General features: G+C 35.9%; 1 protein-coding gene across 28 annotated transcripts in view; it reads right to left on the bottom strand.

Moving 5' to 3' along the window:
* Positions 1-27,772, bottom strand: part of LOC145518172 (uncharacterized) — a 1,384,210-nt gene that overhangs the window by 354,304 nt on the left and 1,002,134 nt on the right. For 24 of the 28 annotated variants that reach the window (XR_014062685.1, XR_014062699.1, XR_014062715.1 and 21 more), the window contains exon 1: positions 6,226-6,366. The exons of the other annotated variants lie outside the window; for them this stretch is intronic. The gene's annotated coding sequence lies outside the window, so the exon portion shown is untranslated. Of the gene's footprint in view, positions 1-6,225; positions 6,367-27,772 lie in introns of those variants that run through there. 28 annotated transcript variants of the gene reach the window in all.

Here is a 27,772-nt window from a genome sequence, read left to right as displayed (position 1 = left end):
TGGATAGTACCAAACCAAGAATGCTTGAAACTGTGAATGTGTGTGTGTGTGTGTGTGTGTGTGTGTGTGTGTGTTAGTTGCTCATTTGTGCCTGACTCTTTGTCAGACTCCCATGGACTGTAGCCTGCCAGACTCCTCTGTTCCTGGGATTCTCCAGGCAATAATACTGGGGTGGGTAGCCATTCCCTTCTCAAGGAGATCTTCCCAACCCAGGAATCGAACCCAGGTCTCTTGAATTGCATGATTCTTTACCATCTGAGTCACCAAGGAATTAAATATATATAATAAAATATATGTATATATATCTATAATGTTTTCCCTGTGCATATATACCTATGATAAACTTCATAGATTATTAACAGGTACTGTAAGCAATTAAGAATAATAACAGCAAAATAGAACAATTATAACAATACACTGATATAAAAGTTTTGTGAATGTGGGGTCTTTCTCAAAATATCTTATTGTACAAATCGAATGCCTTTTCCACCTTAACAAAGTACTCATCACACCACACTGGGAGGCCACAGTAAAACTAGCACAAATTTCTTTTGCTTTCTTCACCATTTCACGGATAGAAGATTCATCCTTATTGTAATCTTGGCAACCTCAGCATACCATTTCTTTTCTTTCCCCATTAAGTAGAGAATTGCACCTTTCTAGTTAAAGGAAGCACTTTATGGGTTCTCTGTGGCATGTCTAGTCGGCAGCATCACAGCTCTCCTGTTTTGGGGCCATTTGGACATGAGCACCGTGACACCTTCAGAGGTGATTGGATAACCCGGACATTACTGAGTGATGAATGCACGCGATATGCTGGGCAAAGGGATAATTTACACCCCTGACAGGACAGAAGAGAATGCCCAGAATTCCATGGCACTATGCAGAAAAGTGTACAATGTATGAATTGTCTACTTTCATAATTTTCCATTTAGTATTTTCAGACTCCAACTGACCAGACACCTGACACAGCAGAAAGTGAAGCTGCAGGCAGGGGAGACCATGGACAAGGGAACTATCTTCTTTTCCCACTCATCTCATTTTTAGCTATGTCCTCTCTCTTTCTCCAAATTCACTAATTCTTTCATTAAATGTGTCTCATCTGCGACTTAGCTCATTTATTTTTCCTTTTTGCTTCAGTGGCTGTTTTATTCTATTTATGCAATTTATTCCATTGTTCAAAGCTGCCTGTTCTTTTTTCCTAGTGTCTTGACCTTAAATTTCATAAAAATGTAAAACATACTATGGTCCTAAGTGCTTCTTGGTCTAATTGTGCTGCTTAGTATGCCTTAGGATTCTTGCACCTGTAAGTTTATTCCTACGTATGATTTGTAATTTTTTTATGTGTAGCCTGAAATCTGCATAATGCACAGTAATTGTTGTAGTTTTTCTCTGTGAGCATCCTTCCTCTCCTGCTTGGTGGGTGCATTCCTCCTGAGCAATCTGCCTTTGTTTCTCTGTAGCCGCAGATGTTCCATCAACCTGCTTTAAGGAAAGTGTGTAACTTTTGCACCTTGAGATTTTTCAGCACACAAATGTGGTATAAATTTCTAACCAATTTCCATAGGAAGTGCACATTTAAGCCTTTGCATATTTATGAGAAACTTTTTGGTTGGTCAGATTTGAGGGAGAGAAAGACATTAATCCTTTCTGTACCAAAAGATGATTTATTTCCCCCTCACCCCCGGTGCAGTGAGATTCTCACTCCCCTCAAGGGTGACCCAGGTTCTCACCACTCCTCCTGTGTGAGCACTCACCCCAATGACCCCCTGGTGACCAGTCACATCTACATGGCTGTGATCAGATCTGTAAATGACTGCAGTTTGTTGATTAACACTTTCTTCTTTATTTCTGGTATTTGATGATTTTCCTTTCTTGGAAGCTCAGGTATACATTCAAAACAATGCCTACTCTATACTATCTTTCTTTTCTAGGTATTTGTAGTAAGTGGAATTTAAATCTAAATTAGTATACATTTTTCTTTTTTACAAGATCTGAAACTTTAATTGATTTCAATAATAGTAGTTTAAATCATTAAGAAGATTGTCTTTAAAGCCAGTTCCTTGGATATAACTTTTCCAACAAAAAAGAGAGGAGGGATTCTCACAGAGAAAAACGGTGACGATAGCTGTGTATTATGTAAAACTTAAGGTACACATTAAAAAAAAAATACAAATCACATTTGGAATTAAGTTCCATGAGCAAAAATCAGCAGTCATAATAAACAGCAAAAGTAGACCAGGAAGCATTTACAATCTCAATATTGTTTCATGTTGATAATTTTTTAACTACACTCTACTTTAATTTTCTAAAATATAACATGAAGAAATGATGGTATCTACCTGTTAGGGTTTTCTAATGGATCGTATGTCTCAGCGTACTTTATTAGCCAGTCAAGGGTATTGTGGAAAAATCTACCAAGCCAAATTACAGTGACTTGGCAGGAAAAGATGTTTCTTGCTCAGATCAAGTCTGACATGCATCGCTGGAAATTGCTTCTACTTGCTTAACTCAAGAAACAAGACTGTCTTCCTCTAGAAATGCTTCTATGTCATCACAAGCATCTGTTCACATGGCTTCCAGGTCCTCTAAGCAGAGAACACGGAGGGTGGACAAAGTACACTGGTTCATAACTGCCTCAGCCAAGAATTAGCACACTTCAGATCGGGGCAGTCTATTGACCTAAATAGTCACGAGGGTTTCAAGTTAAGTGGTGTGAAGGCTAGAAAACATGGGGAGGCACCTGAAATATTTGATGAGTGTTAACTGTCTGTACCAGAAATATACAAATATTTTATAATAAGATCTTGCCCATATTAAACACTCAATACAGATTAGCTATTATTATTATTATTATAAACAGCATTGTGATTAATATGTTTACATCCAAATATCTGCCACAGTTAGGTTATTTCATTAAGATTCCTGGAAGTACACTTATTATGTTAAAGGCTATGGGTATTTGTGGGCTTTTTATAAAGGTTGTCAAATTCATTTTAAGAATGAGGTTGTTATAAATTTATCACAAGTATTTGTATGTCTATTTCATTGGATAAATGACAATAATAAACATGTTTTTACAACATGTCTGTGGATTTTCAAGTCAATTTACTAATCTTCCTTTATTCCATTAGCTTAACAAATTACATTTTCTCTTAATTTGCATTTATTCAATTACTTTTGTGAGGTTGAACATTTTTATGTATTTATACTGGTCATTAGCTTCTGATCTAGAGAAAATTACCCGCTTGTAACCTATGTCCATGTAGCTATTCAAGACTTCAATGTTTTTCACTCACCAGTTTGTAACGGTTTTTCATTGTCAAAAGTTAATCCTTTTTGCAGATAATGGCTAAAAATGTTTGCCTTCATTTTTCATGGCTTTTTATACTTTAGTATCTTTGGATATGAAACTATTCCTGAAAAGATTTTAAATGTCCTTTTATTGTATGTCCTTTTATTTTATTAACCCTTTACCATCATATAAAGATCTTCACTTATTCTGGTAAATTTCTTTGTTGGGAAGTCTATGTAATATTAATTAAATTGTGACTTATTTAATATTAACACAGCTGTTTTTCTTTTATTAAAATTTTTACATCTTTACAGATATCTTTACAGATATCTTTTCCCATCCTTTTACTTTAAACCTGTATAAATCATTATAATTGAAATGAGTTTTTTTGTACACAGAGTATAGTGGAAGCATGTTTACTAACCCACGCTGTCAACCACTGTCTTAGTAATAATGTAGTTATTGATTTGTTAGAGCTTAAGTCTTACATTTAAATTTTTCTATTGTTCTCTTTCTCGTTCATTTCTTTTTCTTGCCTTTCTATTTTCCTTGAATGTGTAAAGATCTTATATTTATTTGTCTGTAGTGTGTTTGATTGTAATTCTTTGCATAACCTTTTAACTCTTTGCTCTAGGCATTACATTATATGCACATAACTTATCTCAGTCCGCAGGTGTCCACACTTCACTAGTTTGAACAAAATGGAGACATTGCACGTCCCATTAAATTTTTTTCATCTACAATACAATTGCTTTAAATTTTTCCTCTATACATTTAAAAACTATTAAAGACATTTTCACAATTCTCACTTCAACTGTCAAATATAATTTAAATGCTCAAGTGGAGAATGAAAGCCAAACATATATGCCCATATTTTTGCTTACTGTGTTCTTTCTTTCTTTTTGAAGTATCAAAGTTTGTTTTTTAAATAATTTCTTTTCTGTTTAGAGAACTTACTTTAGCCATTCTTTAGGATAGGTATGCCTGTGACAAACTATCTTTGTTTTTCTTTATCTGAGAATGTTTTCAGGGACCTGTCACACCTAATTAATATTGCTACTGGTTTTACATTTTTGGGTTTATGTTTTCTTTCAGTATGTGAAAAAACATTGTACCACTCCTTTCTGATTTCCATGGTTTCTGAAAAGAAATTTGAAGGTGAAACTGAAAGTCCTTCAGTCGTGTCCAACTCTTTGTAACCCCATGGACTATACAATCCATGGAATTCTCCAGGCCAGAATGCTGGAGTGGGTAGCCTTTCCCTTCTTCAGGGGATCTTCCCAACCCAGTGATCAAACCCAGGTCTCCCACATTGCAGGTGGATTTTTTACTAGCTGAGCCACAAGGGAATAAGAAATTTACTATTATTCAAATTGGATTGTTCCCAATAAATAACCTGTGGTTTTTCTCTAGATGTCTTACAAAATGTTTTTGTTTATTTGACAATTTCAATTCATTAGGAAGACAACCAGTTACCATTAACCTTCCTACCAGAAATGAGGTACTATAATAAAAACTGGTTTGTTTTTGTTTTGTTTTGTTTACCACTGAGTGAACTTTATTGTGAAATTTAAGGGGGCATGGATGGGGTGAGACAGGTGAGAGCAGGGAGATAATCTGTTTGCAAACATCTTGAAATGTATTTAGATAAAATAAAGAATTCAAGTCATTCAAGATTTATTTCAAATGTTTGTGTCCATGTATTCTGGGGAACTCAAGTTGAGAGCTAATCTTCACTCTTAATAATATGTACTTCACAGTAGATTTTTTTCTTCTGTACTTTGTGACACCAAACTGTTACCATTCTTACCCAATATTCAGTAAAGAGACTGTAGTTATACACATCCAGATATTTTTTACCCATTACTACTATTTATAAAATTAAATTCCTATTTATAAAATTATAGGGCTTACCTATAAAATTAAAAATTTAATTATAAAATTAAATTTTTAATTATAAAATTAAAAAAGTGTTCATGGGGCTGAATCAGGAAACTGCCAACTTGGTTTGTTGGATATCATGTGGGCTCTTTAACTGAACACACTGAGATTCTAATTTCAGTTCTCGCACTGACTGAACCAAACGAACTAATGCCAATCTTTCATTCTCTGATTCTTCATCTTGAATATAAAAGACCGTGATGTAAAAACTATGGTGATGTAGGGTGCTGTTTTGGACAATAACATTATTCCTATTTCTAGATGCCCCAGGCTGCAAGAAATTTTCAAGATAAGAAGTAATTTCTCTGGAAACCTGGGTATGGCTAACCTACTGATTAGCACAGAAACTCTCCTCAACGCTCTATAATGACCTGTATGAAAGAAGAATCTAAAAAGAGTGATATATGTATATGTATAACTGATCCACTTTTCTGTACAACAGAAACTAACACAATATTCTATATCAACTATATTCCAATAAAAATTAATTTTATAAAAGGAAAAAACCTCACAAAGATTTAAGATGGCACTGAGTAAGCATTGTCAACTATGTGAGTCTTTTGAGAATATTAAGAATATTGTTCCACAAAAACCAGAGACACCACCTAAAGTAGAATGAGACCAGTTTCCAAAAGAATTCTTAGTCTGATTTTTGCCTAATGGAGTGACTCATAACGTGAAGCGTACATAGAAAACCCTCCATGTTTATATGGAGTTTTACAAATTGGACTAAAAGTTACCGAGAAAGTTTGCAATGGAAAGAAAATTTGGAGTCCTTAAACTTCTGTGAGATAGAAACTGCCTAGGGAAGATCTGTGGTTGTTTTAGTTCCTAAATCATGTCTGCCTCTTTTGTGATCCCATGGCTTCTCTGTCCATGGGATTTCCCAGGCAAGACTACTGGAGAGGGTTGCCATTTCCTTCTCTGGGGTATCTTCCCGACCCAGGGATCGAACACACATTTCTTGCTTTGGCAGGTGGATTCCTTACCAGTGAGCCACAAGGGAAGTCCCTGGGAAAGCGATTTCGTTTTAAATTCTCCTTGTGAAGGCAAAAGGAGAAGAGGGCAGCAGAGGATGAGATGGTTAGGTAGCATCACTGATTCACTGGATATGAATTTGAGCAAACTCTGGGAGACAGTGGTGGACAGAGGAGCCTGGCCTGCTGCTGTCCATGAGGTCACAAAGAGTTCATGACTTAGCAACTGAACAGTAACAACATACAGGTCATTTCTTAGAAATATGAAGATGTCTCAGACTTCAAAGCAAAGACCCAGATGATTTGCCAAGAGAAAACCATGAATCAGAGAACCATATCCAAGAATAAGAACTTCACCCTCATCAAGGAGATTTTCCTCTCCTTAAAGTAGGGGCATCTGGTGTCGGGTGCCTGGATGGGTCTCAGAGCTGCCACGCACCAGCTAACTACTCCCAGGAAATTCAGTGCTGCCTTGTGAGAATCTCAGCTGAGCCCTGTGGGAATGAGAACACGAGGAGCTGAAACAAACAGACTCGGCTCGTGCCCTTAGAGAGGCCAGCAGAGCCACGACTACAGCATGTTTATTTACTACTTCCTTACACTGTACCTTTCTTTGTTCCTACCAATAGGCCTCTAAAATGTAACGGTTAAATATCTCAAGCAATCCTTTGTGCTCAGTGCCACACTTAATATCTCCTATATTTTCCTGTCCAATCATCCAAAGACCGTTCTCTAAATGTAGATAAATATCACATCTACAAATCTTCTCTGTGTAACCCACCCATTCATTGAAATAGATCCAACCTGTTGATAATCACTTTTGGCTGTCTATTGAAATATATAATTATATGAGAAATATGAATACCCAGTTTGTTGAACTCATAACCTTTGAATGTTGCTGCTGCTGCTAAGTTGCTTCAGTCGTGTCCGACTCTGTGAGACTCCATGGACTGCAGCCTACCAGGCTCCTCCGTCCATGGGATTTTCCAGGCAAGAGTACTGGAGTGGGTTGCCATTGCCTTCCCCAAACCTTTGATTAGTTTCAATGAAATATCTACTCTTGAATATGAGGTTAAAGGAATTCTTCTGAGTTAAATCTGCTACATTCTTCTTGTAACATAACTGTACTCTTTTAAATTTCATTTTGCCATGTGCTGAATAAGGTTCTTGCTCCCTTTCCACCAAGCAATTAGCTGCAATTTCAATTCAACTTTGACAGTGGTAAGAGTCATATTTCTTGATTTCAAATTCTCAGTCTTTTCCCATGCTGCTTATATTGAGAGGATTTTTATGTCATTAGTTCTAACTGACTTTATGTTGATGATATTTAAGCACTGAAGAAATAGTTAAGAAAGCTCTAGTTTTAGAATCTTTACTGTATCAAACTACTATCTACTGCAGCCCATTGCCTTCCATAAAGAAAAGCTTCCTTTATTAAAAACAATAAGTAACTCGCAAGCTGGTAAGAGCTGTTTTCCAACTAAGTAAATCGTGACAATGGAAATAAATTCTTCCATGGTTGGTGAAGTATATTGTCTATAGTAAGACAGATGCTTTCTCAAGTTTATGTAAGAAAGAGAGGCAGCTTTATTTTGTTCCTGTTGATGGGTTTGTCCAACCATAAAAGATGCATTTCCTCGTATTTACCATTTCTTTTTGCTGATTATTACCAACACAGTGAACTGGTAAATGCAAATTCTAAGTTGAGTATTTTTGATAGCAAATTAAAAACAAAGTTTGATAGGTTTTTTTTTTTTAGGTCATTAAAATAAAATGCACAATACAGCTTGTAAAAATACTTCATTAAACAAAAAAGAGATAAAAATATCACATACAAAAAGGCACTGAAAATGGGTGCTTGAGAGACTATATAGTAAAAAAGTAAATGAAATAACTCTGTTGATTTTCAGTCTCAGAACAAGTAGCTAAAAGATAACTACTGAAGCATTGGGGGCTGTTAAGAACAGGTTAACAGCATGCCTTCCACCAAGAGTTATTTTTAAAATAATGCCTTTGAATAGTTGTATTCTAACAATCAAATAATTTGAAGATTATTCTTCAACTGTAAAACTTGAACATCTAAGAAAAAAGTCAGCAAAAAATTCAAATCCCAATTTCAATTTCTTTTTTTTTTTTCTGCTAAAATCTTTAGGTTTTAAAAATAGCATCTTTATGATTGGCATTCTCTCTCACACATCTTCAGATAAAACATTATAGAGTTGATCCTTGAACAACACAGGCTTGAAATACACAGGTCCACTTACATGTGGATTTATTTCGATAGTAAAAGTCCCAGTACTACACTGTCTGGATATATGTAACCAAGGATATAGAGGAACCAGGTACCCAGGGCTGACTATAAAGTTATATTCGATTTCAGCTGTGCTGATGGTCCATTCCCCTAACTCCCATGTTGTTAAAGGGTCAACTGCATTTAAAAGAGAAATCATCACGTATAATTAGAGAGGAAATAATGTGTCAACAAAGACTTCCCTGGTGGCTCAGGGGTAAAGAACCTGCCTGCAATGCAGGAGACACGGGTTTGATCCCTGGGTCAGGAAGATCGCCTGGATAAGGAAATAGCTACCTATTACAGTATTCTTGCCTGGGAAATCCCATGGACAGAGGAGCCTGGTGGGCTAGAGTCCATGGGGTTGCTAAAGAGTTAGACACGACTTGGGGATAAACAATGACAGCAATGTGTCATATTTCCTTCTAACCCCCAGTTGAGATTTTTAACAACAAAATTTAATTCATTTGTGCAATGAATATAAGCCTGGGAGAGAATCGACAGATAACTTTATTCAAGAAGCCAGGTTATCCATTCAAAATAATTTGTGTAACTACTACAAACAAATTGCATGCTAGACTAATAGGATTTTTGCCTTGCATTTAGGGGGTTAGCCTTTAATTGCTGAAATGCAAAGAATGTCTTATTCACAGAGTGGAAGGATTTACTATTAGTTTACACTTATGTATAGGTGGTCCATAGTCACTACACCTTTCTTAGGAAACCAAGTTAGTACCTAGAAGGCTGGTGAACATGTTTCTTCAAAGTAGACTAGAAAAAAAAAAAAAAAACAGACTGGTATTTTATAGGCAATATAAGGGAAGCTAGAGAATTCATACTACACGTGTGTATCACATTCTAGGGATCTGAATATTCTTGGAACCAGAAATATTGTCTCTGTGTCCTGCCATGCTAAGTCACTTCAGTTGTGTGTGATTCTTTGCGACCCTGTGGACTGTAGACTGTCAGGCTCCTCTGTCCATGGGATTGTCCAGGCAAGAATACTGCTGTGGGTTGCTGTGCTCTCCTGCAGGGGAACCTCCAGATCCAGGGATCAAACCCATGTCTCCTGTGGTTCCTGCATTGTAGACGGATTCTTTAACACTGAGCCCAGGGGAAGCCCTAATATTGTCTCTACTCTTAGAAATTCTGAATATTTGATATTTTTGGATGAAATGTAATTTTTGCTTTTGAATGTCTATTGCCTGGAATTAAAGATATTTTACAAATAATAAGAGAATACAGGTATACCTCAAAGATACTGTGGGTTATGTTTTAGACTACTACAGGAAAGTGAATATCACAATAAAACAAGTAATATACATTTTTTAGCTTCCCAATGCTTATAAAATTATGGTTGCACTATATTGTAGTCTATTAAGTCTGCAACAGTACTATATCAAAAAATGTACACATCTTAATTAAAAAATAATGCTGCTAGGAAATGGCATTGACAGATTTGCTCAACACAAGCTTGCCACAAACTTTCAACTTGCAAAATACCGTGTGAAGCAAAATGAAGAGAAGCACAATAAAATGAGGTTTGCTTGTAACTGCAGTGTGAAAGTAAAATACCATATTCTATATTCCAGGAATTTCTATCAATAATGATTAAACACTGTATTTACAATGCTATTTTATGTAAAAATGAGATATAGTTATCATTTCATTGACATTCCAGATCAAATGAGAAACCTCCATAATCCAGAATGACCCTTTCTCCCTTGGAGTCTCTAGAAAGGATTATTGGGGAATGAGATACTGATCAAAATAAATCAATTTAGAGTTAAAAGGAGTCAAGCTCTAAAGTAATATTTGCTTTCTTGCTCACTCATGTCCGACTCTTTTACAACCCAATGGACTAACAGCCCACCAGGCCTTTCTGAGCATGGGATTTTCTAGGCAAGAATACTGGAATGGGTTGCCATTTGCTACTCCAGGGACTCTTTCTGGGATCAAACTTTTGTCTCCTGGGTCTCCTGCACTGCAGGCAGACTCTTTAGTGCTGAGCCACCAGGGAGGCCTTCTAAAATAATGAGCCTGACCCTACAATAACTGAGCAGCAGGTAGCAATGGAATTTAGCCTCGTTGTTGCTGTTCAGTCACTCATTTGTGTCCGGCTCTTTGCGGCCTCATGGACTGCAGTTCGCCAGGCTTCCCTGTCCTTCACCATCTCCTAGAGCTTGCTCAAACTCATGTCCATTGAGTTGGTGGTGCCATCCAACCATCTTATCCTCTGTCATCCCCTTCTCCTCCTGCCCTCAATCTTTCCCAACATCAGGGTCTTTTCCAGTGAGTCAGTTCTTCACATCAGGTGGCCAAAGTATTGGAGTTTCAGCTTCAGCATCAGTCCTTCCAGTCAATATTCAAGACTGATTTCCTTTAGGATGGACTGGTTGGATCTCCTTGCATCCAAGAGATTCTCAAGAGTCTTCTCCAACATTATAGTTCAAAAGCATCAATTCTTTAGCGCTCAGCTTTCTTTATGGTCCAACTCTCACATCCATGCATGACTACTGGAAAAACCATAGATTTGACTAGATGGACTTTTGTTGGCAAAGTAATGTCTCTGCTTTTTAGTACGTTGTCTAGATTTGTCACAGCTTTTCTTTCAAGGAGCAAGTGTCTTTTAATTTCATGGCTGCAGGGATCTAGCCCAGGGGAATGAAGGCAGCCTAGTTCACAGGAAGGTGTGAGAATTGAGTTTCTAGTCCTCCTCCTGTTCTCCCCACTCATTTCTCTTCTCACGTTGCAAACTCTCATTTTGTTTTTCATCTCTCTTCTCCCTCCACTCACCCTAAGTCCTCTAGAAGTAATAGCAAGAGTGAAACTGAACGGGGGAAAATGCAAATAATCAACAAATATAAAAACAATGTTTAACTTCATTAGCAAACTTGGATAAGTTAATTATGAGAAGACATCTTTAGATAATTTTTAAAGAAAATAAGATTATAACGCAGTTCAAAAGATTGCACTTATGTATCATTCTAATTTTCAAGGTGGAATAAAACTTCCTAGTAAGTATGAAAATTTAGGTGACTCAGATTTCAAAGTTACTAAGAAAAAAAACTTATTACACTGAAAATATGTCTCTTTTTACTCTTTTAAAAGCTATAGTTAAAAAAAAGAAAAAAAGAAAGAAACCAGAAAACAAAACAAGATCAAAACCCCAAAAGAAACCAGGAAAACTTTGAGAGGTGTTGAATATATGTGTTCCCTTGACTGGGGGAGAAGGTATTCCTGGTTACTGCATATGTGCAAATTTATCAGAATGTAAGTGTTAAATATCTGTAGTTTTTGTATAATAATTATACTTCAATAAAGCTGTTTTAGAAAGAATAAAAACACTTTTTATCAAATAGTTATAACTGTGTTAATAAAACTTCAGTCAACTAGAAGCTTTCTGCATCATTGTGGATATTTTTTGTAATACTGGATTTTGTAGTTTTTGTTCAGTATCCAGTCGTGTCTGACTCTTTTGTGACCCTGTAGATTGGGATTTTCCAGGCAAGAATATGGAGCTGGTTGCCATTTCTTTTCTCCAAAGGATCTTCCCGACCCAGGGAACAAATCCGTGTTTCCTGACTGCATCTCTTGCAGGTGGATTCTCTACCTTTGAGCCACCAGATACCTCGGTTGCTTTTTTTTTTTAACAACTAACTCTCTAAATAATTTTTGGTGTCAAAGAATAAATAAAACAATGGTCACATTGTATTATGTTACTGTATTGTAATGGTCACTGCATTGTGTTAATGAAGATTAAAATTTTAAAAACCTGAAGTCTAAACAGGAAAAGATCTCAAGGGTGTCAGGGGTACTCAGGTGACCCTTGTCTATCCACAAACACACTGTGGCCCTGTCTCAAAAGTCACCACTGCTCACAAAGCTCTCAATTCAGCTCAGGGGTTTTAAAAAAGCAAGGAATCAGCATATCTTGCACTTCATTTACTCAGTTAACAGAAACAACCTAACAAAAATAGGAAACTTTGGCAAGGCTTGCTCCATATTCAGTGGGCATAGAATTTATAAGTGATTGCAGTTCAGTAATTGCCTTAGAGAAAAATATGACCTTTTAAAATTAGTTTTTGAACTTTCTTTTTTTTTTTTTAATGTTTATTTATTTATTTCTACTGAAGTATAGTTGATTTACATGATTCTTAATTCTTGTGATATAGCAAAGTGATTTGGTTATATACACATTCCTTTTTTTTTTAAATAAATTTATTTATTTTAGTTGGGGGCTAATTACTTTACAATATTGTAGTGGTTTTTGTCATACATCAAAATGAATCAGCCCTGGGTTTACATGTGTTCCCCATCCTGAACCCCCCTCCCACCTCCCTCCCCATCCCATCCCTCTGGGTCATCCCATTGCCCCAGCCCTGAGCATTTGTCTCGTGCATCGAACCTGGAATGGTGTTCTGTTTCACATATGATAATATACATGTTTCGATGCTATTCTCTCAGAACGTCCCACCCTCACCTTCTCCCTCAGAGTCCATAAGACTGTTCTGTGCATCTGTGTCTCTTATTCTGTCTCACATATAGGGTTATCGTTACCATCTATCAAATTCCATATATATGCATTAGTATACTGTATTGCTGTTTTTCTTTCTGGCTTACTTCATTCTGTATAACTTTCTTAAAATGAAGAAAAAACATGTAACTGCAACAACAACAGCAACAAATCTCTGGATGTGTTTTCTCAAAGCTCTAACACAGGTACCGTTCTGATTTGGTCTATCTGACAAGGGTCCACTAGGACATGTAAGGTGACATATCTATGCGCAGCAGCATGATTAAAACCATCAGCTGGAAGAGCCTGAGAAACGTGAGAAAAGAATACGGCATGCGCTGGAGCAAGTGGTTCCTAGAGAACTTTTGTTCTAGAAAAAAAACATGTAGTACTTGGATCCATGGAAGTTCAGGGTTCCCAAGGAAAACATTTTTAAGGAGAAGTAAGGGAACTTTGGGGATCTTAGAAGAGTTGCAGCTCTCCACAGAGAATGAAAGCATTTCTTTACTCTAACAAGTCACACAAGTGTAGTGGTGTAAGGACAATGTCAGTCATTTAAATAACAAAATGACCTTGACAGTCCTTTATAAACACCTTGCAGCTTTATTTGGAATAAATAATAAATACAGTGTTTGGAACACTGTATAGGAGTGCTGGGAGCACAGTAAGGAATGAAAACCTCAGACATTAAAGAATAAGCCATCTTGTGGAAGAAATTAACATGTTAGGATGATAAAGTCTGTGAGTGGAGTCTGTACTTTCAGTGTTTGAATGTATGGAGGGAGAAATAACATTCTCCAGGAGAAACTGAAAAAAATTGGGCCATAGAAATAGACATTTTAAATTGGTCTTGAAGAATGTGTATGAGTTTGTTAGATGGAGGAAGAAAACAAAATCTTCCCCAACTAATAACATCTGAAGAAAAAAATTGTTAGAAGTATTAGCCTACAGACATGACTGATGGTTGTTTCTGAGTTCACATATTGGTTACTTGGGTTTGGAGAGGCATAGTCTCTCTTGATGGTGCTAGGCTTTAATATATGATTGATCTATGTCTTCCCCCAGTTTGGCATTTTTTGAAGCTTATGTTGTGAAATAATATACATTTGCATACAATTACTGACAACTCATCTATAGTAAATAATATATTGTCAGAAATTATGTGGGTGAACCACACAACTATTAAAAATCATATAAACATTACTATTTTGCTGCTAAAATAAAGTTCACAATATTTTGTTGAAGGAAAAACTATAAACTGGCATCTATTACATAATTCCATTTCTAAAACAAAAACCACTGAACATTTCCATGTATATGCATAAAAATATTAGATAACTATACACCATAGGATTATTTTGGAGCAGTGACATTATTTATTTATTTTCTTGGGCTCCAAAATCACTGCAGATGTGACTGCAGCCATGAAATTAAGACATTTGCTCCTTGGAAGTAAAGCTATGACCAACCTAGGCAGCATATTAAAAAGTAGAGACATTACTTTGCCAAAGAAAGTTTGTCTAGTCAAAGCTATGGTTTTCCCAGGAGTGAAGTATGGATGTGAGAGTTGGACTATAAAGAAAGCTGAGTGCAGAAGAATTAATGCTTTTGAACTGTGGTGTTGGAAAAGACTCTTGAGAGTCCCTTGGACTGCAAGGAGATCCAACCAGTCCATCCTAAAGGAAATCAGTCCTGAATGTTCATTGGAAGGACTGATGCTGAATCTGAATCTTCAATACTTTGGCCAGTTGATGCGAAGAACTGACTCATTTGAAAAGATGTGATGCTGGGAAAGATTGAAGGCGGGAGCAGAAGGGGACGACAGAGAATGAGATGGTTGGATGGCATCCCCGACTCAATGGACATGAGTTTGAGTAAACTCCGGGAGTTGGTGATGAACAGGGAAGCCTGCAGTCCATGGGGTCGCAAAGAGTTGGACACAACTGAGCAACTGAACTGAATGGAACTGAGTGACATCATGGGTGCATTTTGTCTTTTTTTGCTATATGAATCTCTTGATTATTTTACAATGAGCATAAATTGTTCACTAAATATATACATAAATATTAAGGGAACCACATTGTTTTTATATGCCAGCAAATAAGCATAGACAAGTGATAACTGAAGTAGGTCTTAAAGTAGAAGAGCAGTCATTTTGATAAAGAAAACTAACATAAGGAAATTATGTCTCTCAGATCATTCTACAGCATTGATATGAATTTGAGGAAGGGGTAGAGATTTCTTTATGAAAATTTAATGGCTTTATTATATTATGTCAACTAGATTTCTGGTAAGTTTTTCCTCTTTCACAAGCCAAATTAACTCCATGCCATCAAAAATACTGTTTAAATTTCCTGTGGCTTAATTTTCTTAGGTTTAAAATGTGAATACGTATCAAAACATCTTCGTAGGTTAGCTATGAGACTATAAATTAAATAGATTCCTTATGGTGCATAGCTTCTTCTTTCTCAAAATGCACTCCTCAGTACATTTCAGTCACTGAGTCGTGTCTGACTCTTTGCGACTCCATGGACTGCAGCACACCAGGCCTCCCTGTCCATCACCAATCCCCACAGTTTACTCATAAACTCATGTCTATTGAGTCAGTGATGCCATCCGATGCACTCCTCTCCTGGCAACAAAGTGTCATATCTTGAGAAACTAAGGCATCTGGTAATGTCTACTCTGTATATTACAACCCTAGAATGTTAGATTCTTTCAATAACTTTATCAATGTTCTTCCTCAATAGTGAGACAACTTCTTTACTAGTCTTTCTTTTTTTTTTTTCTTTTAACATTTGTGAATACTTCTAGCTCTGAACACACCTTTTGAACAACTAAAGTACTTAGTTTCATTTGCTTGGTAATATTATAGGCACACACTAGGCAGAAAACATAAACATACTTTGTAGTTTTGGTAATCATACCATCATACAGAAGGGGCATTATAAAGGAAGAGGAAATGAAGACACTGAGTCTCAGCTTAAACCTTCTATTTGAAGTAAGGTGGGGTGGAGGTGCAATATGAACTCAGATTTGAAAGCTAGAAGCAGTGTATCAGTGTGCAGAACAAGGACTGAGGAATGTGCACTGATTCTTACAGAAGAAGCCACTATGTTACCAAGCTTTAATATGGGCACATAAAAATAAGTCTTAATCATAGAAAGTGGTTAGGACTATCCAGCTTGTGTCAATCAGCAGACATCAGTGGCTGAAAGCTGCAGAGGGCCCAAGAGTTCCATCAATATTGTCCCTTTACCATTTCTCAAGTCAGTCTTCACTGCCTTATTCTAAGCTCTCGCAACCTCTCATCTGAGCACCTGGAGGAGAGCTCAGCTGAGCTCTTCCACGTTCTATCCCAACCTCAGTGTGTTTTCTATACGGTGGTTGGTATCCTAAAATATGCTGTCTGTTACCTTGTTAGTGTCCTCTTTAACTCTCTCCAGTACATTACTATAGCTTAAAGATGAGGGTCTACAAAGACCTGCAGTTTTTGGAGTTTTCTTACCAGTCTAGACAGCCCTGGACACTCTCTGGGATTTCTGGAAACCAGCTCTTCCAGCCCCTCTGGGGGGTTAAATCTTTTAAGTACCCCAGATTTGTTCGTCCCTAGAGTCTCCTCTAAAGCTAATCCAGTTCCTTGGCCTTCTCTGATTAGTGCCACTGACTCTTTAGATTTGACTGGAAAGAGCACTTTGTACAGTAAAACTTCTCTGATCACTCCTGCTCCTCACAGTCTTGCTGAAGACCCCGGTATCACTGGTGCTCCAGGAAGTCCACAAAGTCCTACTAGATTTAAATGTAGATTGGTTGATAGTTTCTTGGCACTCTGAACATAAAGCAACCAGCTACTGCTCACCTTTCAATTTAAAAGAAAAGGACACAGTCTACTCCAGAACAAAGCAGATGGGGAGCATGGCAAGGTACACAGGCTGCAGATATCTTAGCCAACTTGTGTCAAAGGATGCTTTGATTGCACAAATGTAAAATGTTGGCCAAAGTTGTTTTTTTCTACTAATTAGTATTATATTATGCATACAGATATTTGAAAGGCAAAGTAGAAAAAATGCTATTAATATAGACACACTTCAAATATTTGAAGTCAATATTTTCTATTCTGGTTTAATGGACACAAAACTGAGGAAATGGGCAAGTGGATTTGAATAAAAAGGACAACCGCAACTAAGATATTAGCTATGCTAATTTCTACTGCTTAATCGTATCATATTAAACTTAGTTTTTTGATAAACTTCCTCATTTCACTTTTGTGCCCTCTTTTATGTAGGAGAAAAAAAAACATATTTATGTCATCAACTGTTTCCTCTTTGGGGAAAATGTTTATTACATTTAATTTTCTTTCTTGTTACTATATTTCCTCACTTAAATCCTTTTGTGAGCTGCATTTGCTGGGATCATACTTCTTTGTTTTATTTTATTTTTCTTACCCCCACGGCTAATAAAATTAAAGTTGTATTGAAACTGACGTACAAGAGCTACATGGAAAATAAATCTGTTTCTATTTTATATACCAAGTTAAATCACCGCTCCCAGAAAATCACATCAGATCCTAATATGTCACCTATGCTTTGCTATCTAGGTGAGAAGGCTATCTAAAAATCCAGTGACATGATTGAAAGATCATGACTCAATTTCATAGTTGACTGAAGGATGTAATGATTCCTCTAAAAAAATTGCTGAAAGAAACACTTGATACTAATTGTTTTGAGAAAATATTTGATTATTAATATTGCCATTAGTTTCACCCTTTATTTTTCTTAAAACAATCTTGTGCAAAGTAGAAATCATATATCTTTAATATGTTTATATGACAAAATTCCCACATTTTAGCAATACTTTTTCTGGTTAAGAGAAGCTAACACACTGAAGCCTGACAGAACAATATCAAAACCAATTCAGAGCAGAACCTCTCAGAGATGCAATATCTCCTGTGTGTGTTTTTATTATAAACAGACTTTCTGTCCATACTCTACTCAAAAATTTTCACAAAAATTGTAAGGAAAGCTGATGCTTTGGGATCCAACATTTAAAAATAGGATATAATAACTGAAATTATATCTCCTGTCTTATTTATTATTATTCTCAATTAAGTAAGAAAAAAAAACACTTAAGAGATTTGCAATTTTAGTGAAGGATACATTTCCCATAGAATTGCTGGGATTAAATAAATGAGGCAAATGGCAGGAGGAAGTTAGAAAGATATTTTTACTGTTTGCAAATAGGATAACCTACAGAAATGCTTTGGCAAATTGCTGAACCACCAAGAATTTTACGATCTTGTTGTATAATCTACTGATTAAAAAGAATTTCTCCACATAGGTAGTCATTCGTATCGGTAGCCTTGGGCAAGGTCTTTCCATACATTTCAAGCTGTTCTTCAAACTTCCTGCCAAAGACAAGTAGAATATATAAAGCCTTGTCTATGTCTTCCTGTTTATGAAATATGTCTATGTCTTCCTGTTTAAGACCTACTACTGGGTCTTCCCTGAATATTTATTGGAGTGTTTTGTGGTTTCAAGAGGCAAGTGACTGATTGGCTTAGCAGGAAGGGAGATGCTGATCAATAAAACATTCTTTGTTCCTGATTTAAATTCATTGTAGCAACTTCAACAAGGGCCAGTTACAATAACATTTGTAAAAATCATTTATTGTTAATCAGCAAAAACTCCTGACTTTGGTTCATTGCTTATAACAGTTAATATTAAAGATACACATCACAACAGAATACTGCACATTTAAGGCACTGTTTATTTAAACCCTATAGAAATGGAAATAACAACAGTTTAGTGTTAGTTGCTCAATCATGTCTGACTCTTTGAATTCCCATGGACTGTAGCCCACCAGGCTTCTGTGTCCATGGGATTTTCCAGGCAAGAATACTGAAGTAGGTTGCCATTTCCTCCTGCAGGGGAGCTTCCCAACTCAGGGATGGAACTTGGGCCTCTTGCATTGCAGGGAGATTCTTTACCATCTGAGCCACCAGGGACACTTTAGATGGGGCTTAGGGAGTTCTTAGGGATTATTAAGGCTCCAACACAGCCCTAACATACCTAATGAAGAAAAATATATCTTGCATATTTAAGGGAATTATCCTGAGTGAACAGACCATTTTCCCCATCTGCCAATTTATACACTTAAACACACTGATGTGCAAGTATTAACATCTGCACAAGACCTCTGTCTCATCCCTTCCTCTCCCTCCTCTCACAATACACACATGCACACAACCCACTCCTCCCTCTCTCAGTCATTTATTCAAAAGGCACCAACTAAGTGCTTCCTATATTCTAGGCACCACACAAGCACGGAACACTGAAAACAGTCTGAGCTCTGAGGGTTTATAGCACAAAGGGGAGAGAGACATGGACACAATCATTTTAAATAAAGTAACGAGTGCTACCATGAACATGTATCCAGATGGTATAGTGGTAGAATAAGGGGTTTGTTATTTGTTAAAGTCACAAGGTGATGAGTTTTACAAGACATAAATATATGCTTTAAGTAAGGAGAAATGTAAAGTCATTCTAAATTAAACACTTTTTTTTAGGAAAAGGTCATTTGTGGATGTCATGTCAGAAAAGCTTTCAATGAAGATAGAATAGTGGTCAATTTTAGAAGTAGAGATCACGATAATTTGAAAACATTTGTTTAATTAACTCACTTGTGTGATTTCTAAGATAGTCTACATGGCCCAAAGGGAAAAACAACTCAAGTCTTGAAAACATCATTTCTACTATCTTCATCTGTGTGTGCTTAGTCACTCAGCTGTGTCCAGCTCTTTGTGACTCCATGGACTGTAGCCCACCAAGCTCCTCTGTCTGTGGAGATTCTCTAGGCAAGAATCCTGGAGTGGATTGCCATGCTCTTCTCCAGGGGATCTTCCCAACCCAGGGACTGAACCCAGTTTTCCCACATTGCAGATGGATTCTTTACTATCTGAGCCACCAAGTTCATGGTTTTAAATAAATCAGTTGCTGCCTTTATCATTTTCTAATTCCTCGTTTTGGTTAGATACTTCTTTAAAATAGCCTCTTGATTGCAAAGAATGTATCCTGTGTGCATGCTCCGTGGCTCAGTCACGTCTGACTCTTTGCAACCCCAAGGACTGTAGCCCGCCGGGCTCCTTGCCCATGGGATTTCCCAGGCAAGAGTACTGCAGTGGGTAGTCATTTTCTTCTCCAGGGGAACTTCCCAACCCAAGAATTGAACCTGCATCTCCTGCAATGCAGACAGATTTCTTTTTTTTTACCACTGAGCCACCTGGGAAGCCCAAACAGCATTTCACTCTATCTTAAATTAAAATCCCTCCATATATATTTCTTTTGTTGCATGCACTTTTACAGTTGACTTGTAACAGTTTGCCTGTTATAGAATAACTTGGGATTGTACATATACTTTAGCCTAGGAATTTAATTTTCTTATTTTGAATTTTTATATACCCAGTTGGAAAAATGGCAAGATATTTTCATGGATTTATTGTGTGTGTGTGTGCATGTCTGTTTATGTGTATCTTTTAGTCTCTCAATGCTTCTCCTTTTTTTCTTTTTCTGTGTATAGATATGTATGTATTTATATCAAAGAAAAAGAAAAATCCTTTGCTACATTTCATTTTTCTTTCTTAATGGAAATCTTATGCATACATTTATAAGTATAATAATATAATTGGTCTTCTTTAGCCACAGGCACATTTTAACTCTTTGCTACATATTCAAAGCATAGATATCTTTTTGTAACTCATTTGTTAAAATGAAAAAAAAAAAAACAGGTTCAATGAAACATAGATAGTAACAGGTATTTTTGAGGGAGATACAAATTTTCAAAGAATAAAAACAAATGGCAAATGATTGCCACTTAACATTATACAATGTATTAATTTAGTGTTAGTATTATCTAAGTAATTATCATTGGACTATAGAGAAACATGAGTTTTTCATGTTGATTATTAGAGGCCATTTTCTAACACCTTAGGATATGTAGTGATCATCTGCTGTTTCTGTCTGCTAAGTAGCACTTTCTCCCTTTGGGACACTAAACCCTCTACTCTTCCCAATGTGTCACTGGAGGTGGGGCTGGCTTTGCCACCACCCACCACGTCGAGCGCATTGTCCACACTGATGAAGGCTTGGCCAGGCTCTGCATTCCCCATTCCACTAACTCCACCATTTACTACAGATATGGTCTGTTCTGGTTTTTGTTGTTTAGTCACTAAGCTGTGTCCAACTCTTTTGTCACCCCATGGACTGTAGCCCACCAGGCTTCTCAGTCCATTGGATTTTCTAGGTGAGAATACTGTTGTCACTTGCTCTTCCAGGGGATCTTCCCAACCCAGGGGTCGAACCAGCATCTCCTACACTGGTAGGCGGATTCTTTGCCACTGAGATACTATAACCAAAGCAAGGCTATTCAGGGACCATTCTAATACTTAAGTAGAAAGTTATGGGAGATGACATCTGTCTTCCTGCTAAAGATGCTGAGTTAGTAGGAATCTGACTTGAAGTTGTTGGTGTTTGTTCTGCCAAAACAGAGAATGGGACCACCTTAGGGTAAAGGTAATAATATAGGAGAAAACAAATTCCAGAGATATTTACGGAGTACCAAATTTTGTGAACCTCTGGCTATATCAATGCCAGAAGTCAGGTTTTCCACCAAATATTTATGAATTGAAGTCCTTATTTTAACACTTCTTAGGTGAATATACTGTGTCAGGTAATATGAAAGATAAATGGAACACAGTAATCTTATTTATTATTATCATCTATGAAATGTTAAAATAAGGACTTCAGTACAGAAATATTTGGATCGATAAAGAATCCGCTTGCCAATGCAGGAGATGCAGGTTCAATCCCTGGGTCAGAAAGATTCCCTGAAGGAGGAAATGACAATCCACTCCAGGATTCTTGCCTGGGAAATCCCATGGACAGAGGAGCCTGACGGGCTACAGTCCATGTGTTGCAAAGAGTCAGACATGACTTAGTGACTAAAGAACAATAACAAAAATAAATAAAATGCACAGATCTCTTTGATCTGTTCACTAATAGAGACATGTACAAGCAAGTAAGTTCCTTAGAGTTTAGGAAAGTTAGACAACAAATATGTTGAAAGTAAGAAGAGAGACTGCAAGGAAAGAGGTAGTCAAAACAATATAGAGTTAAGAAAACTATATAAAGCTTAAAAATTATTGGATTTTCAATATGCAATCATAATGCAAATACATTCAGAGGATGCATTCTCCATGAAAAGAGGTGCTTAAAAAATTGACTGAAGCATGAACAGCACAGATCAAGCAGAAAAAAATCCACAAGTGTTACATTTTTTTCACCTTACAAGTCTAGAACAATCTCTGTGTTAAAATCTTCTGATTTATTTCTTTGACTAGTAAAGAATTGGACATTCAGAATGACTAAACATCTCCTAGACCAAAAAAATTTATCATGCTCATAGTAATCATCGTAAAATAGAAAGCTCCAGTATCTGCTTATATAATATCTATATTGGGAAACAAGATTTGTGGAAAATAATACATTCATTTTTGTAGTGACTTTCAGAAGTAGAATATATAAATTTTGAAATAAAATGACATTTTTCTTACCAACAGCAATTGAAAATGGCAATGTTGATTCCTAGGATAGACAACTCTATACATGTTTGAAGAATAGCTGTAAATAGTTACACTATTGCTATTTTGTGGAATGTAAATAAAACATAGGTTCAGAAAACAAAATTGTTGCAAAGTTGTCTACAATATTTTGTCGATAAAACTGTAATTAATAGATGTTACAGCTGAATTAGTGAGCTGTAAATATATATAGATCTTTCTCCATTTACAATGGGATTACATTCAATAAACCTACTGTGAACTGAAAATATTTTAAGCTAAAAATGCATTTAATATACCTAGCCTATGGAACATCATAGCTTAGCCTAGCCAACCTTAAACATGCTCAGAACCATTAAATTAGCCTATATTTGGGCAACATCATCTTAACACAAAGCCTATTTTATTATAAAATGTTGAATTTTCATATAATGTATTGAATACTGTACTGAAAGTGAAAAACAGAATGGTTGTATGGGTACAGAATTGTAATTATACTGGTTGCTTACCCTCATGATCAGACTAGAAATTCTAGAAAGTTTTAGCATAATCATAAGCACATTCTGCTAATTTTGAAGATCTAAAAATCAGAATTTCTAATAGGTATTTATTACAACAATTCAATTATAAAGATGATAAACAGAGGACCCAAACACATGGACTGCAGCCCACCAGGCTCCTCCATCCATGGGATTTTCTAGGCAGGAGTACTGGAGGGGGTTGCCATTGCCTTCTCCAAATACACAACTAAAAGTAGTCTAAGTCTCATATGAGATAACTGGATCCTTGTTTATTACTAAGTATTCATGGTATGTAAGCAAAATTTATTATCAAATTTAGAAATATATTATTATATACAAAAATCTTAATTTAAAGTCAATAAGAAAATGTGAGATGATTTACAAGGACTTGCAAGTTATTCTACAAGTCTCATGTTACTTCTTTATTTTATTTTCATATTACTTCTTATAACCAAATAGGTAACTTGTTGAGAATCACGTGTTATAATATTTAGTATTTTAGAGGAATCAAGGGAAAAGACTATACTTTTTCTGGAATTTGAAGACCTTCTTGATATGAAATTGCTTTTCTTATTTCTGTAAGGTTTTTAAATCTGTGTATATGGAACATTTTCATGTAGTACTTTGTATTATCTTAATTTGTTCAATCTGGGCATTGTTCTGAAGGAAATCAGTAAGGTAAGCTACACATGAAGATTGATCCCCTTTTATGGATCCTTAACTGCCTCTGATTGTAACTGCTGGGTTGGATACGAAGCTTCTTTCAACTGTTTTGTGGTCAAATAAAGTGTGAGATATACTTGTGGGGCTGGGGGTGGATTTAGCATTTCATTCTATGGTCACCATTTCTAACGTACATCTTAGTAAATCTAATATCACTGATTCTCAACCAACTAATTGACCTGTCATTGTACTAATGTTTCTCTCAGCTTTACAGTGTTCATTAAGATTGATACTACATCATTTTGTTCTAATTTATTTATGTGCATAATTGCACGTTGTGAAGTCATCATCTGCATACTAAATTTTCTTTTACTGCTGACAATCTCCAAAAAAAAGAAAAAGACTCGATTATATATGCTGAAAATCTGCAACAAATAAAAGAGAAAAAGTGTGCTTTTTCTTATACGTAAATTTCTAATGAAGAAGAATTTTTGATACAGTCAAATAAATGGTGACAAGACAAATAGACTATTTTTTAATGTATCAGTATTTTAAAAAAAGTTGATCAGTTATTTTACATTGTAGATAAAGAGTCATCTTGGAAATGAAGTATAATTATTCTTCCCATTATTAATAATAATGACATGGTTATAATAATATATCTCCTTTAGTAATAAAAGGTAGGTTGATACATCAGCTAATCAGATAATATAAATTATATCTTATGGGAAAGATAAAAGTAAAATAATGATAAGCACATAAAAATGTTCAGTAATGTGAATTATACATGCATGACTACATTTGGTCCTCAGTTTTGGCAATTAACTTAAAGGAGAAAGCATATTAGTAATATAAATTACTGCATTCATAAGACAAAAACCTAGTTACTCAAAAGAAAACTATATCTCATAGAAAAATGAAGGGTAATTTATTTTCAACTTTCCTCCACTAAAATATATTTTTGATGAAGTAAACAATGTTGTTAATAACATTAAAGAGAATCAAATATGTATTCATAGGACATTGTTAGAAGATAATTTCTAGATTGATTTTAGATTATATACTAGAAAATGTTCAAAAAACTAGCAGTCATAGTAACTGCTTTATTTTATTTCCTTTATAATAAATGGTCTATATTGGAATACTGTTACTAAAAATTAATTTCATACAGTAAATATTCAATATGGCCCCAATAAATGAGGTGAAAGGAATAGACAAATGTATACTTTTTCAAGTATACTTTCGACACGTAAATCCAGCCTCCCTAACACAAACTTTCCTTGGAGTATTTCCGAGTTGGGAAAAGGCTGAAGCAGTTGAGGTTTTTAAACACAAAAGTTTGATTAAGTTTGGACTCAAAACCACTCTATTTTTCTTGTTATTATGTAAGACAAAAATGTCTTCAAATCTGGCCTGAGAACTTAACTAGACCATGTGAAATTGTTTCTCTTTGCAGAAAGAAATGTGACTATTAGACCGGAACCATTGTTTTTTTAAGATCTGCTACATTTGGGTGTCCCATTTATAAAACATAGCCAAGACTTATTATCTTTTTTGAGGAAAAAAAAGAAATATCTGCAAATCCCTGCCCAAAGTCCCTTTTCTTGAAAACAATTCAATTTTTCACAATTTGTATATGATTTCTTTACTTACAAATTAGGAACAAACCAAAATGACATTTTTCCTGTGTATCTAAAGAATGTATCAGAAATTTGTGACTGAATTTCATAATTAGTCTGTAGTTTCTATTTTGCAGAAAGCAATTAAAGGTATTATAAGTACCACGTGGTACTTAAATGGGGCATTGGCATTAGGACACAATCCACCAGACATCCAGTATTCCACAGCAAAAATCCCACGATATAGTACTGTTACAGTGACCAGCTGCCCCTTCCTACATTCAGAGGACTGGATGCAGTGTAATAGTTAGATATGTGTGTGCTCAGTCGTATCCGACTCTCTGCGACTCCATGGACTGTAGCCCACCAGGCTCCTCTGTCCATGGGATATTTTTAGGCAAGAATACTAGAATGGGTTGCCATTTCTAGTATTTGACAAAGCATTTAATATGCAAAGTAACTCAGGTGTTCTCTGATTGAGTATGTCAAGATTTTCCCAGTCAATGCAATAAAAATCCAAATAGAGCCTCTCAACAGAGGGGCAAAAGAAAAACCAAAACAATTTTGGGTGACCATAGTGACCAGAGAGTTAGTCCAAAGCTCTCTCTTTTGGCATCTTTGTTGTGCAAAGGCATCTTTGTTGCTCAAAGTAGTTTTGCATTGTCTTTCTAGTAGAATCATTAATAAACATAAATCTTTTGTACAATTTCAACAGAAGACCAAGAAAACTACAAATATTTGTCAGTTGGGGAATGTTGAACAAGTCACAGTACAATCATCAGTGGGTACCAGGCAATTCTGAAAAGGAAGCATGTGCATTTTTGTACACAATCTATGATATCATCTTCAAGATTGTTGTTGTTTAATCGCTGTCATGTCCGAATCTTTTGTGACCCCATGGACTGTAGCCTGCCAGGCTCCTCTGTCCAAGTGATTTCCCAGGCAAGAATACCGGTGTGCATGTGTGCTAAGTCACTACAGTTGTGTCCTACTCTTTGCAACTCTACGGCACCCACCAGGCTCCCCTGTCCATAGATTTTCCAGGCAAGAATACTGGAGTGGGTTGCCATGCCCTCCTCCAGGGGATCTTCCTAACCCAGGGATAGAACCCATCCCATGGTTCTTGTCTCCTGCACTGGCAGGGTTCTTTACCACTAGTGCTACCTGGGAAACCCAGACTAGGTTCCTATTTTCTTCTCCAGGGGATCTTCTTGACTCAGGGATCGAATCTGCGTCTTCTGAATTGGCAGGTGGATTCTTTACCACTGAGCCATCAGGGAAACCCTATTTTCAAGATATTTATAATTAAAAAGGCAGGTAAAGTACATAAAACATGCTACTACTTCCTATATATAGGAAATTCATATATATACACATTACTTTATAGACACATAGAATTTATGTATATTACATTTATGCATATATGCCTTACATTTATGCATATATTGAATCATTATAGAAATTGAAAGTTGGACTGAACTATTTTAAAAAAATGGTTACACATGAGGGACGGAACTCAAGTGCACAGTTTGGAGGTTACCAGGAGGTAGCTCAGACGGTAAAGTGTCTGCCTGCAATGCGGAAGACCACGGTTCAATCCCTGGGTTGGGAAGATCCCCTGGAGAAGGAAATGGAAACCCACTCCAGTACTCTTGCCTGGAAAATCCCATGGGCAGAGGAGCCTTGTAGGCTAGAATCCATAGGACATGACTGAGCGATTTCACTTTCACTTTACTTTCTTCAGTACATTTGATTTGAACCATGTTTATATAAAAAAAGTTTATATAAAAAAGAAAATATTAGCTTAAAATGTAATCTTTAAAAACATTTAAAAATGAAACCAATTAATATTAGCATAAAGAGTGCTTACATAATACATAGATGGGTTTTTTTTAAGTTAAAATATAGTAATTTGAATATAACCCTCTCTATAACACATCTTAAAGGGTGAATTGACAAGAATAGCCTAAACTATTTGACAATTCTTGGTAAAAGTATAGCTATCATTATTTGGAGACTATCTTGAGATTATTGTAAATTAATGGAAATAGCTATGCTAATGTCCAGCCAGTTGGAATTCTCTGTGTACAAATGAGTTGCAGAGATAAGATTAACAAGGACAACTAAAAAATCTATATTTCTGAATGTACCATAATAAGCACATATTGTGTACAATCTTTCATGAAACACATTTCCTCTGTCTTCTGAAATGACTACCCTATAGCAAAGGGCTTCACTAATGCCTTGATTGTATTCTCAATATATTACATATGTTGCATTATATATTCTTATAAATATTATATAACATATATTAGTATAAAATACCATTGCCTCCTT

This window comes from Giraffa tippelskirchi, chromosome 8 (genome assembly GCF_054371585.1).
Source record: "Giraffa tippelskirchi isolate mGirTip1 chromosome 8, T2T-mGirTip1v1.2.pri, whole genome shotgun sequence".
Classification (NCBI taxonomy): Eukaryota; Metazoa; Chordata; class Mammalia; order Artiodactyla; family Giraffidae; genus Giraffa; species Giraffa tippelskirchi.
The sequence above is the reverse complement of the archived record's forward strand: the minus strand, read 5'-3'. Positions and strand labels throughout refer to the sequence as shown.